This window comes from Eschrichtius robustus, chromosome 3, assembly GCF_028021215.1.
Source record: "Eschrichtius robustus isolate mEscRob2 chromosome 3, mEscRob2.pri, whole genome shotgun sequence".
Lineage (NCBI taxonomy): Eukaryota > Metazoa > Chordata > Mammalia > Artiodactyla > Eschrichtiidae > Eschrichtius > Eschrichtius robustus.
Genome location: NC_090826.1, coordinates 179773136 through 179793438, shown reverse-complemented (window position 1 = coordinate 179793438; position 20303 = coordinate 179773136). Strand labels below are relative to the sequence as shown.

The following is a 20303-nucleotide window of genomic DNA, read 5'->3' as shown; positions in this document are numbered from 1 at the left end:
CTTCTCTCTCTAAAATGTAGAGATGTCTAATTTATTACATCTTTCACTTGTTAATGCTATTCCATGGTTATACATGATGGAGTAAAAAGTTATCTCAACCCGTCAGCAACACTTTAAAAAAAAAAATCAAGAGCTTGTGTTTCTGCCTCTGCAAAAATATAGAACTGAGGAACTAAAGTACAATTCAGTCCTGAGTTGTTCAGGGAAATGATACTACAAATTTGCAAAATGACTCTTGGTCTCTGAGATAAAGACTAGTATTACCACAGCGCAACTTCTCTTTCTAGTTTGTGCAACCAGAATGATGCTAGACCCAAATGACACTGTCATTTCCCACAGGAACTTTTTAAAAAGGTCTTTAACGTGTGTAGTACGCGTTAAAATGTGTGTGGCAAAGTGCTACACCAATCATATTTTCCCTTGTTCTTAAACTTAAGTATTTTTACTTATTTAAATACATTGAATTAGGTAAATTACATTTAACTGACATAATGCTATGTAATGTTAATCACGTTTGCTTAACATATTGTATCAAAATAAGAAGGTAGATCATAGAGTTTCACAGTTGAAGGGGACAGTAAGAAGCATTTAATTCAATGATTTTTAAGCACAGGTCCATGGAATGACTTTAGACATTTATAAAATTTTTACCAGTCCATGATGAAAATGGGAAAAAAAGATCATATGTAATTTTTTCCTTAAATTGTATCTATTTTTAATATGAAGCACTTATTCTGAATTGGCCCTTTTGCCTTTTTTAATGTTAAAAATGTTTTTAATTAAATATTGTAAGTAGAGATGGCAGTTTATATGATTGTTTATTTTATGTTCTTATTAAAAAAGAAACGGCAACTCAAAGTTGGTTTAGCTTCCACTTTCTTTTTTTTCATGAAACCCAAATATCTAAGAAATGCTGATCTAGACCATAACTCACATTAAAAAAAAAAAAAAAAAAGGCAGGGATGATAGATATTAAGTGATTTATTCTTACAAATTCCCAGAGGTCAGTAGAAAAGAAGATCTGGAATTATCAGAGCCTTTGATCACCAGTAGCATGTGCTTTAGTCTTTCCAAGTCTTTGATCTCCAGTAGTGAATGCTTTAATTCCTCTAAAATTGTATATATTAAAAAAAAAAAAGTTAAGAAATCTAAAAGAAAATTTATTTTATTTTCAATCTTTTTTAATTATTGATTTTAAGAAAATAGTTATTCTTAAAGATTCACAGGGATCCCTCTTAGGGATACCAGCTAGGAACTCAAAACATCTGCAGAAATGAAATTAAAGTATATTTAGTATATATTTATATATATGCCCCTGATTCTATAAGTTTTACTTTGAACATATTTTTAAGTTAACCTTGGCTGAAAATTGAGTGTTAAAAATATTGTACTGGGCTTCCCTGGTGGCACAGTGGTTGAGAATCTGCCTGCCAATGCAGGGGACACGGGTTTGAGCCCTGCTCTGGGAAGATCCCACAGGCGGCGGAGCAGCTGGGCCCGTGAGCCACAACTACTGAGCCTGTGCGTCTGGAGCCTGTGCTCCGCAACAAGAGAGGCCGCGACAGTGAGAGGCCCACACACCGCGATGAAGAGTGGCCCCCACTTGCCGCAACTAGAGAAAGCCCTCGCACAGAAACGAAGACCCAACACAGCCATAAATAAATAAATAAATAAATAAAATGTAAAAAAAAATATTGTACAGGAGGGCATTTTATGGCAAGTCTAGCTGGAAACAGATGTTGATAATGCAGATTTCATTTCCACCACGAAGTCCTTTAGTTTCTAGTATTTATTAGCACTCACTATATATATATATGAGGTTTAGTTTTGTAAAGGTGAATGAGGGCAAGGGCAGATGAGCAAGGACATCTTCTAGTCCCTAAGACTATATTTGAATTACTATATTCAGAGGAGTATGAGACAGGAATTTACTATTTTTCATAAGATTTGCTGAAATTGTGTGTAAGATGTGCTCTTCACAGGCTGATAGAACTATGGAGAGAGAGACTGTGAAAACATGGACACAAGTAAATTACATTAAAGAGCTGTCCAAAGGTCTGAAAGAGAATTGGGAGATGTGTGGGCTTACTCTGTGTGTGTGCAGACAGGTGGAAGCAGGAGAAGAAAAACAGGGTGAATGCTGCATGATGACTTGAGCTGATAATCATTTGGGGCACAATTATCCTTTAGCTTGAAGAGTATTCTCATAGGATAGAATTCTAGGTTGACAGTCGCGTTGTTTTGTGGTTTTTTTCCAACGCTTTTAAGATGTTGCATTTTTGTCTTCTGGCGTCCATTATTCCTGATGAGAAAGTCAGTGGTAATTTGTATCATAGTTCTTATGCTCTAATGTATCTTTTTCTGTCGCTACTTTTCAGATTTTTTTTTTGTCTCTGATTTTTAAAAATTTGATTATGATATGAAAGATATTCATTCTACTTGGGATTTGTTTAGTTTCTTGGATGTGTGGTTTTATAGTTTTCATCAAATTTGGAAACTTTTAGGTGTTGATTCTCCTATTTTTTTTTTTTTTTTCTCTTTCTTCCATTTTCAGAAATTCCAATTACAGGTATGTTTGACCCCTTGACATTGTTCCCCTGGTCACTTCGGAACTATCCAATTTTTTCAGCCTCTTTTCTCTCTGTTCCTCAGATATTTTTCATTGCTATGTCTTGATAGAAATTTTCACTGATCTTTTCTTCCTCAGTGCCTAATCTGTTTTAGGTTTATTCTGTAATTTTTAAAATTTCAGCTCCAGAAATTCCATTTTTTTATAGTTTGCATTTTTTCTTTATGTTCTTTTTCTTTGAAGTACTTGAACGTATATAAAATACCTGTATTGAAGTCCTTTTTTGAAAATTCATCACTGTGGTTCTGGGTCTGCTTTTATACCAATTTTTCTCCGGCTAATAGCACGTTTTCCTACTCTTTCAGATGTCTAATAATTGTTTATTGATGCTAAACATTTTGAATTTTGTGATGTTAAATATCAGGACTTTATTAGTCTTCATTTAATGATGATAGAGTTGGTCTTGGTGAGGCAGTTATCCGAGTATCAGGTTTGTCCATAAAGACTTTTATTTAAACTTTGTTATGGTGAGCCTAGAATAGCCTTAATTACTAAGATACAAAGATTCTTAAATTTCTAATGAATTCTCAGAGTGTTCATTAAAGCTTTGCTATTCTGGATATTAAGTATTTGAATGTCCCTTAGCCCTGTGTGAGCTCTGAAGATTAACTTATATCTTACGGTAGGTATCCTCTGTCAATACTTGTGGAGTTTTATCCTGCATGAGAGCTGCTTGGTGTTCAACCAGACTCAAAGGTACCCTTGTACAAATTTCTTGAGCTCTTTTTAGTACTTTGTCTTGCAAATTTCAGCCCTCTTGCTCTCACTGAATGCAGATCACTATTTCCTCAACTTAAAATAGTACTTTTTGCTCTATTTAAGGAGTACCCCTGTAAACTTCTCAGTCTCTAAATGAGCCTTACATTTCTTCCCTGCACTGAAGTCTTCAAAGAAGGCAGTTGAAGTTGTATGGCTCACTTCATCTGTCTCTCTTCTGTTAAGGATCGCATGTCTATGTTGCCTGTTTTCAGTGTCTGAAAACAGTTGTATTATATATTTGTTATATGTGTTATATCGGTTAAACCATCATGATCATGGCCGTCTTTTACCACACACACACACACACACACACACACACACACACACACATACACATATATATCCTGTTACCTTAATGAATTCCATTACTGCTATTATTGCTCATGGAATTACTCATAGCTTTTCAATTAGTTTTCTTAAGTTTCTCAACAAACAGGTACTTTATAAATATTATTAGTTTCAACAGCCCATTTCCAACCATTGCACTCTCATTTATATTCTAGCCTAATATTATTGTTTTATAACTTCAGTATAGAAAGTTGATAGTCGGAATCTTTGTCGTCTTTTCCTTGGCATTAGGAGAAATTAAGACCTACTAAAATGAGGCTGAGTTTCATACTTATCTTTTGTGAATATGTGCATTTATATGATTATGTTCCTTGTTCTCTTCTCTTCTTATGATAACTTTGCATGGAATTTGAATTTGATACATTTCTGTTGTTTATTTTCACATGAAATTAGTTTTCTTATACTTTTAGAATGAGCCAGGATTCAAGAAAGCTTTCCTAGCTTTAATTTCAATAATTACATTGGTGGTAGTATTAGTATTCTGAGAATAATTTTCAAAATGAATAATTAGTGGATATTCTTATTTATCATCTCCTGTGTCCTTGAGAAGCAGAATTTTAGGGTGGAATAAGGGACATGTAGATGCAATAAGGAAGAGTTTAATTTAAATCTCCTTAGTCTTGAAGTTTGATTGTATCAGGATAAATTTGGGAAGTTGTTACTGGGTTGGTTATTGTTTCTAGTCTTTTATGTTGGATGGAGCTAGGCTGTATATTTTCCCTACCTATAAATATTCCCTACTTCTTTCCACTATTAAGACCTAGATACAATGACTAATGCTTTAGTGATGAGACTCATATTGTGGTCTTGAAGTGTCACTTCTCACTAAAAGCGACCTAGGTTTAGTGGAGACATTGCTGAGGTCTGAGACAGGAAATGCACGAGCTGAGCCTGGCAAATCTTGCCATATCCGTTAGAAGGGAAGTTATCAAAGACTAATGGAGTCAATTCAAATTATTCAAGGGCCAACTTACTAGTCTTCCACTAACCACAACAGGACGATCAGACTTTCAGTACTTTTAATAACGAGAGTGGATTGAATACATCAAACTTATTTTCATCTATGGGTGCATAGCAATATTTAAAAAGAATTGCCTACCTGCAGAGGATTATAGAAATTAATCCATTAAAATGAAAACTGGTTAATAAAGGGAACAATTAAGAAGTTATCCTACATATCTTATTAACTCTACCATTGGTAACCAAAGAGTGAATAAGAGAAACTATTGCTTTAATAGATATATTCTGACAAACAAAAGTGAAATAATATCATTAAAATCTCAGCTTTTTGAACCAACAACAAATGATTAGATACAGGTGTTAAACTTCAACGGTGGCTAAGATCACAAAAAGAGACAAGCAGACATTATGTACTTCCTATAGCCGGACCATATTCTACTTACAGTTTTCCAAAGAGATCAAATCTGATGTCCAGTCTCTGGACCCAACTGCCAATCTGCAGGAATGACAGAGGACAGAGGAACATGTTTAACTGCACCATGAAGGTGCCAGCAGTGAGATCCCAGCTGTGGGGGGAACTACAGCCCAGTTCTTCAGCTGATAAATTGTAGGGGAATGAAGGAGATTGAAGTAAGAGGGGATAGAACTGTCTCTTTCATTCAACTGTGCATTGAATGAAAAATTTAACTCTATAACGCCAAATAAGTCTTTTCAAGTAAAGGGCTAATTGCCTAATTAGTTCTACCTGAAAGTCTGAGCATTTGATGTTATCTAGGAAACACCCATGTTCTATGACCAATCAAGTAGTCAAAATCAGTACTATTTTACCAGCCATTTTGAGAATAAACTGTATAACCAGCATGAGGTAAGGGAACACTAAAAGAACTTACATTCCAGAAAACACATCGAGTCTCCTTTCCATAATTCTTCCCAAACTGCTTTCAATCAGAGCAATTTGGTTATTTTTCTTTCTTTTTTTCCTTTTTTTTTTTTCATCTTTATTGGAGTATAATTGCTTTACAATGGTGTGTTAGTTTCTAATTTGGTTATTTTTCAACACAGCAACACAGTGTGAATACTGGCTCACACTAGTTCTTCCAAAATTCTATCTGATTATGTTAATTTGAAAATCAAAATATTACTACTGCTACTTGTAACAGTAAAACAAAATTAAACGGAAAACAAATTCATTGACTACCTCTAATGCAAAAGGGGGAAAAGATACTAACATTCCTAACATTTCCACAGTGAAAATATTACATTTGGTTTACTGAGGAAACTGACAGGCAGAGAAGCAGCAAAGCACACAAAATCTTCCACACTTGCCTTATTCCACGTAAAAGCATGCCTGCCATGGGCATAGCTGCACTGGACATTTCACAGAAGGGCGCCAAGGGTAAAGCTTCCCCTCAGTCACTCAAAATATTTATAAGGAAAGGAGGACAGATAGCATCTGTGTATCAATGGGAGAGTCTTAGTTAAGGAAATGCCAGAGTTTACTACTTTTCCACTGATCTAACTCACAACTGCTATACTAAATTATTCCTAAGCTACAGAAGAAGAAGAGAAAACAACCCCCAGGGCCACTCAGAATTGTCTCTGCTTATTCCCTAGTGCCATACGAAATAAAAGGCTTCACTCAGCTTCATGATATGGCCCCTGTCCACCTTTTCAGCCTCTTTTCTCACCCCATCCCTTCTGTCTAGTTCACCCTTTGGAGTTATCTTCCCTTCTCATTGTCTTTGAGGTATTTGACAGTTCTATAAATTGTTGAACACTGATAGTAATGCCCATGCTTCTGGTTCACATAAACACAGATTAGCCCAGTGGAGATGCATTTGATTACTGCCCTATGGATATTGATGAATTTTGTATCTATTTGTAAAGTCATTTTAGCATTCCTGATGACCAATATGTGTGTGCATCTTGAATTCTTTTGTGAACCACCTATAACATCTCATCTTACTAATTCCTTCATTAACTAGGGAGTTAAATAAAATCTTAGATACATATTTATTTTACATTTGTATGAGTCATGATTTTACCTGTTAAAAAAGACGTTTTAGTAAAATAATCAGCCCCTTCTTTCTGGATGGCTCCATCCTCTTGTCAATTTGAAAACAGTGATTAACCTTTAAATATTAAGCTTAAGCGTTGCATTATCTCTCCTTCAAAAACACTTATAACTTAACTAGGCAAAACTACACCCCATCCATTGGATTTTACTCTATCTAATATGTGATTTCATAATAAGCATTGCAAGCTTCTGTTGCTCATTTTGTCACCTTTTTTTTTTCTACTTGATTCTAGCCTTTGATTACAGGAAAAGTTTCCTATTCATTTTTGTAAATGGAGCACACAGCATTCTGCCAGCAACACATGAAGATTTTATTACATATTATAATAAAATAAAGGGTGAAAACTACACAAAACAAATGTATACTGTAAAGAATTATTAAAATGCTAACACCCTTGGAACTACTACTCAGGTCAAAAAATAGTACTTTGCCTGTCACCTAGAAGCCCCATCCATGTGTCCCACCACAATTACAAATTCTCTGTCTCCCCATGAGTAACTATTATCCTGAAGTTCATAATGATCACTTCATTTTTAGTTTTATAACCCAGATATGCATGCTTTTATATTTATCCTTTCCCTTTTTAAACTTAATATGACTTTTAAGTCTCTTTTAATAAGTCCCTCATCAATCCTCTTCTTTCCTTACAATTCATCTATTGAAAAATTGGGCTGTAGTTTTTCTCATCATCTGGACCTTGCTGACTGCACATTCATGGTGCAGTCCAACAAGTTCCTCTGCTTCTGAATGATACTTGCGGGTAATATTATAGCAAGTTTGATGAATACTTCAGGAATTAAAGGCATGACTCTCTATGGTCAAACCTACATACATTGTAATTGTATGATAAATTACCTCCTGCCATAACCAAGGACTTGCCAAAATGAGAATTTAGAGCTTTATATGCTGACCGAAACTATTTTTATATCCCTCTCATATTGCAATATATTTTAATTTTTATGTCATTGTCAAATATAAAGCTTCATTCAAATATCCAAAGGGATTAAAAAATTTGCCTTTATAAATTCATAGACTCAAAGCTGTGGATGAATTTCAACCCATAGTTGAGAGAATCAAGAATGAGAAAAATTACATGACTTGTTCACTGTCAGCATATTACTGGCAGAGCTGAAACTGGAATCTGGTTTTTATAACTACCAGGCCTTCCCCAAGCTCATCTGTGACTGGCTAAAAGCTTTGAGCTGGGAAAATGCTCTGCTTATGTTCTATGTATAGCATCCCTCTCTTTAGTTATGACTTGACTCCTACAAGGTTCCTTTTCCTCTCCCACAGAGGCGTTAATCTGTAAGTGGATAAAAGCTCCCATTAGCCTGCCTCTCTTCCAGGCTTTAGTCCCAGGACAATTCTCCCACTTTCTCTAGTATTATGCAGTTCAATGGTGTCCTTCCCCACCTGCAGTCCTGTAAAGGCCTCTTTTCTAATGCCTAATTGCTATTTTTGCTAGGACTCAAATAATATATTAAGTTTTTAAATTTGATCAGAAATTTATTTTTAATAAGTTTTTTATTTTGGAAGGATTATAGATTTATAGAAATGTAACAAAGATAATACAGGAGTTGTCACATACTCTTTCCCTAGTTGTCGCCATTGCTAACATCTTACATAATCCTGGTGCATTTGTCAAAACTAAGAAATCAGCATTAGTCCATCACTATGAACTAAACTAGACTTTATTTGGATTTCTATTCTTTCTACTAATGACATTTTTCTGTCCCAGGACCCAGTCGTGAATTCTACATGGCATTTCCTAATTGTATCTCATTTGTTGCCTCTGTCCATGACAGTGTCTTGGTCTTTCCCTGTTTTTCATGACCTTGGCAGTTTTGAGGAGAACTGATCAGGTATTTTGTAAAATATGTCTCAGTTTGGGTTTGTCTGATGTTTTTATCATGACTTGACTGAGGTTATGGATTTGGGAGAGGGTACCAAAGAAGTGCATCACATCACATCAGTGGGAACGCGCTATCAGCATGAGTTACCATTGGTGGTGCTGACTTGATCTGCTGGCTAAGGTAGGGTTTGCCAGCTTTCTCCACTGAAAAGTTCTTTTTCTAACATTTTCATGTGCTATTTTGGGAAGCAACTCACTAAGTTCAGCCCACAATTAAGGAGGAGGAGGAAGTATCTATATAAATTATTTTTAATTCTTTTGTAAGGAAGATTTATCTCTTTCCTTCTATTTATCCAGTAATTTATCAGTATGAACTTGGGTATATTTATATTTTGAGTTACAATCTAGTACCATAGTATTTATTTTGCTTTTCAGTTGTTCCAGCTTTTGTCATTCAAATTAGTTCCTCATTGCAGGCTTTTTAAGAGATAAAATGCAGTTAATTTCTCAAATATCACTATAAGAAGCAAAAAAATTGCTAGGTATCAACAAAAAGAAATTTTTAAATTACTGTGATGGATTTTGTCCCCCCCCAAAAAAATTTTTAAAAACTTTGGAAAATATCATACAATTTTCACTGTAGTTTGAAGGTAGATAGAATATCATAATAAGTCCCCATACCTTTAACATTCAGTTTTAAAATTAACACTGTCTTACCACACTTTCTTTATCCTTTTTGTCCTTATTTTTGAAATTTGATTAAACATTTTAAATCAAATCCCTGACATTAATATTTCCCTTTTAAATATTTCAGCATGTCTTTATAAAGAATAATTTCTAGATAACCACAATGCCATTATCATACCTAAAATATACCTTGATATCTTTACTAAACCCAGTCCATATTCAAATTTCTTTTGTTGCTCAAAAATGTCTTCGTATAGTTTGTTCTAATCAGCATCCAAAAATATGTCCACATGTTGCAATTGTTACTTATGCCTCTTAAACCACTTATAGTATAAAACAATATTATGTTCTGCACCCCCACCCCCAATTTTTCATGTTATTTACCAGTTGAAATAAATGGGTCACATATGGATTTGTGTCTACTGGCTGTATCCTAAGATAGTTCAGTGGGTTCAGGTGGTAACAAAATGACTCCTGCATTGTATCATTGTGTTTTTTCCCCAGTGATGAGCTTGGGATACATTGATACCATGTAAATATTCAGTTCCTTATCCATTATTCACCAAATGTCTGTAGTATATATTCATTATCATTGCCCAAACCTGTCATTTAAGCAGCAGTGCAAAATGATATTTTCTAATTCTATAATTCCTTCTACTCAATTTCCATGGAATTTTTCTGTAAAGAATAACATTTCCTTATTGATCAGGACTTTTTGGTTATTCCAAAATACAAGTCATTTGAAGTCACCTGACCAATACTTAATTTTTCCTCTATTATTACTCTAAGTTGTTTTTATAGTAATGAGTTGTTCCCCCCTAGCACCTATGATATTTTGTGTATACTTATTTGTTCTCTTTTTTTGAGTATCATTATAAATTCATGGGTTTTTATATATTCAGTATGTTAGTTATCAATTCCAGTTATTTTTCTACTTGTTGCCCAAACTGTCTTATCTTTGTCCTGTGGGATCAACTTCCAAGTGGTTCCTGTGTCATTTAGGGCCAACCCATTAGTTCTTTTATTGCTTCCTGGCTTTCTGGTACATGTTCTTCTGTACATTTCCTATCTCAGTTCTAGAATCAGTCATATCACCAAGGAGCCTTAACTCATTTTATTTATAAATGGTATTTAGAATCCAAAATGAGGGCACTATAGTGCTCTTTGCTGCAGGGTTGTTGTTGCTTTTAGAGTAAAATATATACTTTGAAAATAAATAAAAATAAGTTCATACTTCTTTAATTTTATATCTTTTTTTTTTTACACTGAAAAAAGTACAAAATACTATTTGCTATATCCAACAAGGTACATAAAATAATTTCTAAATAGCAGTAACAATATTACCTCTAAAATAAAGCTGCTGAATAACATCTACATTTTTTTCTTGCTGTTTTTTCTGTCCTTACAATATATTTCACCAAGGAGTTATATTCAAAATATGGGGTTCTTGGGGCTTCCTTGGTGGTGCAGTGGATAAAAATCCGCCTGCCAATGCAGGGGACACGGGTTCGTTCCCTGGTCTGGGAATATCTCACACGCCTCAGCAACTAGGCCCGTGTGCCACAACTACTGAGCCCACATGTCACAATTAATGAAGCCCACACGCCTACAGCCCGTGATCCGTAACAAGAGAAGCCACCGCAATGAGAAGCCCGTGCGCCGCAACGAAGAGTAGTCCCCGCTCGCCGCAGCTAGAGAAAGCCCGCAGGCAGCAATGAAGACCCAACGCAGGCAAAAATAAAAATAAATAAATAAATAAATAAATTTTAAAATGGGGTTCTTAATTTGTTTCTCCTGTATGTGATACTAAGTTAGTATGATTCAAAATTATATATCGAGTTGTATATCAGAGAAATGTTGCCTCTGTCCCTGTCATCCTTCCCTTTCCTTTCCGTCTATACAGACAAGTGTATGTGTATATATATATATATATGTATATATATATGTATGTATATTATATATATGTATATATTATATATATTATATATTTGTATATATATTATATATATAATATATGTATATATTATATATATGTATATATAATATATATACATATGTATTATGTATATATGTATTATGTATATATAATTATATATATTATTATATATTATTATTATATTATAATATATATACATATGTATTATGTATATATGTAATATGTATTATGTATATATGTAATATGTATTATGTATATATATTATATATAATTATATATATTATATATATAATATATATATATTTTATATATTATATATATATATATATTCCCCCCCCCCCTTTGGTTTATTTTTCTGGTGTTCTTTTGTAAATATACACATGTATGTATATAAATGTCCCCCATCTTACAATACAAAATAAAACATTCTATCTGTGTGCCCCACTTTACAATTCAAAATGTTCTATACAAAAAAATATTCTATAAACATAACTCGTCAACTTGCTACATTAACTTAACAAATATGTACAGAAGATCACTCCATCCCAGAAAATAATTTCCCTCATTTCTTTTTTGATTATATTGTGTGAGTATCTCATAGTCAATGATCATTTGGGTGGTTTCAATCACTTGCCAACTTAAATAAGGCTGTAGTCAATAGCCCTGTGCTTATGACATTTCATTTTTGTACCAGTGCATTTTCGGGATAGACATGGTATTTTGTGTTCCTGAACCCAATTCCAACATGAGCCTGTGTGGTGGGGGGAGGGTCTCCCACACTAACAAACAATTCCTGGGACACCAGCTGGTTGTTCTACTATTCAGTTCAATTTGACACTATTCCACAAGTCGAGGGCTTAATCCTACAAGACCCGCCCCCCTCCCTTCAGATGCCAGTCACATGCCCAGGTGCTTCTGATGGACTGGCTATAGATTGGAGGTTCCAACAACCCCCTCCTTGGACTTCAGACAACTGTACTTCTGATCCACTAGTTATAAATCACAGGTTTTCATGACATTCTCCTCCGGTTTGATTTAGTTGCTAGAGCAGCTCACAGAACTCAGAGAAACATTTCACTTACTAGATTACTAGTTTATTATAAAAGGATATAACTCAGGATGGGGCAGATGGGAAGAGATGCATAAGGCAAGGTATGGGGTTAGGGCTCAGAGCTTCCATGCCCTCTCCAGGTGTGTCACTCTCCCCAAATCTCCACATGTTCTCTTGACACCCCCTCCTTCTGGGCTTTTATGAAGGCTTCATTACACAGACATGGATGATTAAATCTTGACCACTGGCGATTGATTCAACCTCTAGCTCCTCTCCTCTCCTGGGCTGTCCTGGTGGGACTGAAATGTCTAATCATCTAATCACTTGGTTGGCTTCTCTGGCAATCAGCTCCATCCTTAAGTGACGTCCCAAAGTCATCTCATTTACATAAAAAAGACACCTTTGTATCTCTCCTCACTTAGGAAATTCCAAAGGTTTGGGGAGCTGTGAGTCTGGAACCCTGGACAAAGACCCACTAATATATGAGAAATGGTCATTGGGATAACCAAATATATATTTCTTATAAATCACAATACTGCACATGGCTTTGCTGAATTTAATGGTAAACACCGTGTTGAAAGTGTCCCTCTCTTAAGGCTATACTATTTTATATTCTCACCAAAAATGAAGGTGAGTGCCTGTTACCTCACAACCTTAGCAACAAATTGCATTTTCAAGCCTTTGGATTTTTACTGAGAGATAAATATAAAGTGGTCATTCATTATTTTTAAAAAATTTTTGTTTTGTTTTAGTGTGTGTAGCTTAATTTTTTAATTAACTCTTTATTTTGAAATAATTATAGACACAGAAAAGTTGCAACATAATAAAGTCAGTTTATATATACCCTTCACCTTGCTATACCTAAGGTTAATATCATACGTAACACATAATGATGGTAAAATTACAAATACAAGGAAATTAACATTGGTATAATATATTTTAAACAACTTCACTGAGATATCTTTGACATACAAAAAAAAGTATATATTTAAGGGGTACAATTTGATGTTTTGATATATGTATACGTTGTGAGATAATCACCACAATCATAAAAGACTTATCCGCCCCTCTACATAGTTACTGTGGTGTGTGTGTGTGTGTGTGTGTGTGTGTGTATGTGTGTAGAAGATTTTAGATCTATCCTCTTAGCAAATTTAAAGTGGATAATATAGTATTGTTAACTATGGTCACCATGCTGTACAATAGATCTACAGAACTCATACATCTTGCATAACTGAAACTTTGTATCCTTTGGAGGTACAATATAATTAACTAAATTATAGACTTCATTCAAATTTCATCAGTATTTCCATAAATGCCCCTAAATTCTTGTTTAATTTTCCCTTGTCTTATGTCTGAATCTGAACATAGTTTTGTATCTTTAAATCCCAGTTGCATTTGTTTCTCTTTTTCATAACTTCTGCCCATTTTCACTTCGGGTTTGGTCTTTCTATTTTGATTTTTAGGAGCTCTTTAAATGTTAGGGATGCCAGCTCTTTCTATATGTTCTGTATTTTATTTTTACCACAGTTTGCCTTCTGGCTTTTGCCTATTGTTTTCTAGTTTATGTTTTAATGAAATTGGTTTATTTTAATATAGTCAAATTATCAAATGTTTTAGTTTTCACTGTTAGTTTTTGAGTCATATTTAGGAAGAATTCTATCCTCTCTCAGGTTTTAATGAAATTTACTCATGGTTCCTGTTAACACTGACATAGTTTCATTTTTAATATTTAAATCTTTGGGGCATTTGGAATTTATCATCTTGTAAGTAGCAAGGTGAGAGTGTACATTTATCTTTTTTGTAATGGTTATACGTCTGTCCCAACATAACTGCTTTAAAAATGCCATCTTTTCCCCACTGATTTGAGATGCTAATCGTCTAGTATATTAAATTTCTCTAAGATTTAAGTCTATTTCTAAACTTTGGATTTTGTCCTAATTGGCCTATTGAAAAGTGCAGCAATCATATTTTTTTAAATTGTGCATTTCATTTTATTATATTTTTACAGTATGTTAAATATTTTATAGACTTAGTCTTCTTCCCTTTTTTACATGGTTTTCTTGGCTCCTCTTGTTTATTCTTTTTTTCTGTGTTATTGTTTAAATTAATTTGTCTGGTACTGTGTTGGGGGGCATGGGGCATTGTTCGTATATTTAGGGGATTTTATTAATATTGTGTCTAATTTTTAAATTAAAAGTTAAAGTCTCTATATATATTTAAGTTTTACCCTAGATGTGTTTTACATATTTTTGTTACTTTATGTTACATTTTCAATGGGTGGAAATAAGGATCTAGGATATTTTTCTTGCAGATCATCCCTAAATAGGAATGTTAGAAATTGTATCACAGTGGTAATGCATGTATTCAATATTATACATCAAAAATGAATTGTGGCTTCTAGTTTCAGACCAAACATGTAAAGAGCTTGGAAGTCATAACTCCCATCTTTACGATAAGAAAAAACTCGACAATGACATCTTGGACCCATCGGAGAACTAGGTTACAGGGTAACCTAGGTTACAGCAACCCAACATCTAGAGAGATAAGTGCACCCAGAGAGATACAGCAATAGAAGTTGTTGGAACCATAAACTGGTAGTAACACTTAAGTGGTAATTTTGGTGAATTCTTGGAGGTTGAGTGGAGACTAGTGTGAGGGTGAAAAACTGCTGGGAACCACAACCTTAGAGAGACCCCACATTTTTATGGGCTTTCCTTCCAGGAACCCCATCATGCGTCTATGGTGAAAGTCCAAGAAAGATCCCCTCTTGCCTCTGGCAGGGGGAAGGGAAGAGTAACCATTTAGAAACATGCTCAGAGCTTTCTCCATATCAGAGGTCTACTTTCCGGTAGAAAGGACTTCTCCCAATTCTTAAACTTTATCCAGATGAAGGAAGAGAACTCACTTCAGCCTTCCTATCTCACTTAAGGGGTGGAAAAACAGGCATCTAGAATCAGGGCTTCAAAGAAATCGATTTGGGAATGCTGCAGCCAGAGAAAGGCATAGGAGGCTGAAGGTAAAAAGGCTGGATTAACACTTGTGAAGGTCATACCTCCGAGACACAGGCACATCAAATGATTGAGATTTAATCAGAAGATCATAGAATGTTCTTCTTCCCCCCCACCTTACCACCACATCGACAGAGCTCAGGTATAATAAAAGTGGATTATAGCTGATATAACTAAAATACAGACTCTATGAGCAGGGATACTTAGTGAAGCCCAAAGCCAAGTGAGGACATCAAAACAAGGACACTGGAAAAACTTCATTTAGAATATCCCATTGTCTCCTTGTGTGAGAAATTGCATGTGACTTTCTCCTCTACAGAATAAAAGCTCTTGGTGGGTAGAGACCGCATTGTATCATCCTGGCATGGTCTACTTTGGTAATGAATAGGTTGTCAGCAAGGTTTTTCAAGTGAAGACATGGGTAAACAAAACAAGCATGTTTTCGTATTATGATAATTTATAAGGGAATGACAAGAAATCCAGGGGCTTAAAATCTTTATTTTAATATATTTATTATTTCATTGAAAATACCCACTTACAAAAGTTGCTATTTCTCCCACTTCACATGGTTTCGATTTACTATACATGACTGGCTAAATCAGGGAGGCCAGTAATGATTAAGTATATATTATAGTTGTAGGCACCTCTGTTGGAAATTTCCACATAATTTTGTTTTTAATTTCAGGAACATTTCACACAGAGTCCTGGAGTGTTTTAGTATTTTTATAATGAAATTCCCTCTCAACTCCACATGCTCCATATTCATTCACACCACTCTTTTTTTTAAAGTGTCTTATTTTTATTTTACTGAATTTGGAATGCGGCATTTACAGAAGAAATGACACAAGTGGTGCAGCCACCCAAGGACCAAGATGGTAGTAAGCTGCGTCGCAAACCCCAGTGTAAATTCCCACTAAATGAAAAAGCCGGATTCCAATTCTTCATCAAAAGGTGCTGGTGGATATTTTCAGAAACCTTCAGATATAGATCCCCAACCCCATGGCTAGCAGATGAGAGGGGAGACGAGACAAAAGAAAAACTTTAGGAACTCTGCAGAGAAGATGCCCCCTTTCTGCCTAACACCCGTGTTCCTCAAGCTGAGCGCGGTCGTGTGCTACAGGCGTTTGAAGAGGAACTGGGGGTGGGGGTGGGGAGTGATGTTTTCTGGCCGACTTGACCAGTCCCATATCCAGTCTGAGTTTTCCTTCAAGATGCTTTCTTCGTCTTTCTTTGTCTCCATGTAATCTTCCTCCGACTGAGAGCTGTTTATCTCATCAATATTAGTGTGTCTGCTTTGGAAGCTCCGTTGGTATCTTGCGAGGTCTATGAGCGAGGTGGGCGGTCACAGAGAGAAGTCTTGGGGCTACTCCGTCCAGACTCATGCTGCACACCCAGCAGTATTTCTTCCACGTTGCCATTATAAACAGAAACAGAGTCTGGAACAACGCTGGCGTTCCCATCATTGCCAAAGTGTAATTCCACCCAAGAGCCATGCAACCTCTCCTCCCGCAGCGCGGGCGGCTTACGAGGAGACACTGCGCTTGGGCGAGGGTGCTGCGGGAGGCGAGTCGGCGTCGGGGTTGACGTGGGGTCGCAGGCGGGGTCGACGTGGGGTCAACGTCGGCAGCGGGGTCGACGTGGGGGTCAGCAGGCGCTCTGAGGCGGGAGCGGGAGCTGGGGCGTCAGCGTCGGGCCCAGCGGCTGGAGGCTAGACTTAACCGCGCACACCGCTCTGTTTTGAAAGGTAATAGCAGCCACTATTTGGGTAATGTGTTTGCATTTCTTTCGTGGTCTTGACTGGCCAAACTGATGTTTAGCAGTGATTACCTCTGACTCCGCGTTTACTTCTTTTTTTTTTTTTTTTTAAGGAATTCCTTTATTTTTATTTACTTATTTTTGGCTGTGTTGGGTCTTCGTTTCTGTGCGAGGGCTTTCTCCAGTTGCGGCAAGCGGGGGCCACTCTTCATCGCGGTGCGCGGGCCTCTCACTATCGTGGCCTCTCCTGTTGCGGAGCACAGGCTCCAGACGCGCAGGCTCAGTAGTTGTGGCTCACGGGCCTAGTTGCTCCGCGTCATGTGGGATCTTCCCAGACCAGGGCTCGAACCCGTGTCCCCTGCATTGGCAGGCAGATTCTCAACCACTGTGCCACCAGGGAAGCCCTCCGCGTTTACTTCTGCGATGAGGATCTCATCATTGCTCGCAACTGTGTAAAAGAAATGACCTCTGAGAAACAGTCTCTGTGAAAACCTTCTTTGGTCATAGTTGTACTCTGCTCTTTGAACTCAGCAACATTCATACCCATATTCCCTGAGCATCGGTCAGAAAAGGTGGTTGGTTTGGTTTATTTTGTTAAATACTGGAATATAGATGCTAAAATGAGGTACGTCTAGGATCTAGTGTTGATGGAAAAATTGAGAACGAAACTAATAATAAACAAAATACCTGTGTATCTGCGGGGCGACAGAGAAAGTGAGAGAGACTGTCTTCAGAAATCCAACTTAAGATACTGCTTATTGGATTCCTAATGAAGGCAGGAGACCCTTAAATTCTAGGTGACCAGGTTTTATCCTTAGGATAGAAATAAAACTAAAAATAATACGTATAATATATAAATTATGTATCTTGTATTTTCAGTCACTTTTTCATAACGTGTTTAAATATGGTTCACATGAAGTTCATAAACATGATTTAAATACCAGCATTTGACATTTTTCTTCCAGCTTTATCCAAGTCCAAGAAACTGAGAGAAATAGTATTTCAAGTGACATTAGTGTTCAGCTCACTGGAAAGTTAGGTTTTTGAACAAGGATGGTTCATCAGGCTTTTTCATTGACCGGATAAAATATTCTTTCAGGCCTTCTAAAGCCTTTGCTCTTTTTCTGTGCCCATCTCGCAAACTTGGGCTCTTAAGCACCTCGGTTGCGTTGACACTGAGAATGAGGTGCTCTTGACGGAAGACACAGGGAGGAAGTGCCCTGGTTTTGAGCACGTAAACTATATTCCTGGTTTATTATCAGTCTCTTTTAAGTTTGACTGTAGAAGTCCATCCTCTAGGGTCCAACCGACTGGGACTATACTGTCAGACTTGGGCTCCTGGCAAAATGGGTATCAGACCTGAGACTAAAGTTTCCCTGTCACCTTGAGAGGCTCTCTTTCAGAGTGACCAGCTAACCTCCCGCTGAGCTGGCTCTTTTTTTCACAACAGGGGTTTCTTTTGTGTTTTTGTCCTCCTTGATTAATGCATTAAGAGAGACAAATTCAAATGTATATCACATGACTAGCCCTTTCTAAGCTTGAGTGTGTGGATCCTTTTTTTTTTTTTTTAATTATTTTTAAAATTTTTATTGGAGTATAGTTGATGTACAATGTTGTGTTACCTTCAGGTGTACAGCAAAGTGAATCAGTTATACATATACATATATCCACTCTTTTTTAGATTCTTTTCCCATATAGGCCATTACAGAGTATTGAGTAGAGTTCCCTGTGCTATACAGCAGGTTCTTATAAGTTAACTATTTTATGTATAGTGGTGTGTACATGTCATTCCCAATCTCCCAATTTATCCCTCCTCCTCTTATCCCCCGGTAACCATAAGTTTGTTTTCTATATCTGTGACTGGGTCTTTTTAATAGCAAAATTATGTTTGCTTAGAGCTTGTACTGCCTTTCCCAGAATAAATTCTTCATTTCCTTTCTAACGTTACACCATCCCCCAGGGATTTCTTCTCCCACAGAGTCCCAAAATCTCCTATGGGTTACTCACACTTGCTCATGAGTCATGTGGTCTCATTAGTTGCTCTACCCACCTCTGCATAATCAGCGCTGCATTGAGCAAGTCAGAGACCAGGTGGTCCTGAAATGGCCTGGACTGAACCCTCTTGGCCCAGTGCTTTGCTCACCACCGTCAGTCTGACGCACCTGTCCAGATTTCTGCCTCATTCCTACTGGCGCAAATGTTCTTTCCTGAGGAAAAGCAGGAATCTCTTCCCATTATATCATGTTTAGCTCCACAGCAAAAGTCGTTTTGCTTCAGCAGTTATGTTGGGAAAGGGCTAACCTAATTCATCGTTACTTCACTTGAATTCTTTCGGTGTTCATGAAAATTTACATAGTCATCAAGTGCATACACCTTAGCAAACTCAGCTTCCTATTGCTGCTATACCAAATTACCACAAACTTAGTGGCTTAAATCAACACAAATTTATTCTCTTACAGTTCTGGAGGTCAGAAGTCCAGGATATGTCTCACTGGTTAAAATTAGTGTCAACAGCTTCCTTTCTGGAAGCTCTAGGGATAAATACATTTTCTTGCTTTTTTCAGCTTCTAGAAGCTGCTCATGGTCCCCCTCCAAAGCCTGCAATGTCCGGTTGAGTTTTTCTCCCATGGTATCACTTTAACACTGACTTTTCTGCCTCCCTCTTTCATGTTTAAGGACCCTTGTGATTACATTGGTCCCACCTGGATAATCCATATTAATCTCCCTATTTCGACATCAGTTGCCTAGTAATTTTAATTCCTTCTGTTACCTTCATTCCTCTTTGCTGTGTAACATAGTATACCCACAAGTTCTGGAGAACAGGGCCTGGATATCTTTGAAAGGCCATTGTTCTGCCTACCACATATACATTCATAACAATTAAAGTCCAGAAAACAGGATGAGGGGAAAATTAAATCACCCTGATAGTTGAGAGTTTGGTTCAATGACAATACGTAATTTTGAAGGTAAATGTGATTTGAGTTCATGTGTATTTATTGTTCAAATAGTTTTCTTCTAGGTCTCTCTGATGCCTAAATTTTAGAGTTCAGATCTTTAATAAAAATGTAAATGTGGAAAGAAGTGGATTTTTTGGCCTCTACAATCCATTCATGTCCTTCACCTCCTCACTACTGGTAAAAAAAAAAAAAAAAAGTGGTTCTTTCAATGTAATCACATGTTATTTTCTAAGTCACAGTTAAAATGAACAGTAAATACTCTGAAATTGAAAATATAAAT

The 20303-nt window shown here is 36.3% G+C and overlaps 1 pseudogene; it reads right to left on the bottom strand.

The window, feature by feature from the left end:
- Positions 1-16255: 16255 nt before the first annotated feature.
- Positions 16256-19694, bottom strand: LOC137760773 (BCL2/adenovirus E1B 19 kDa protein-interacting protein 3 pseudogene; annotated as a pseudogene).
- Positions 19695-20303: the final 609 nt, after the last annotated feature.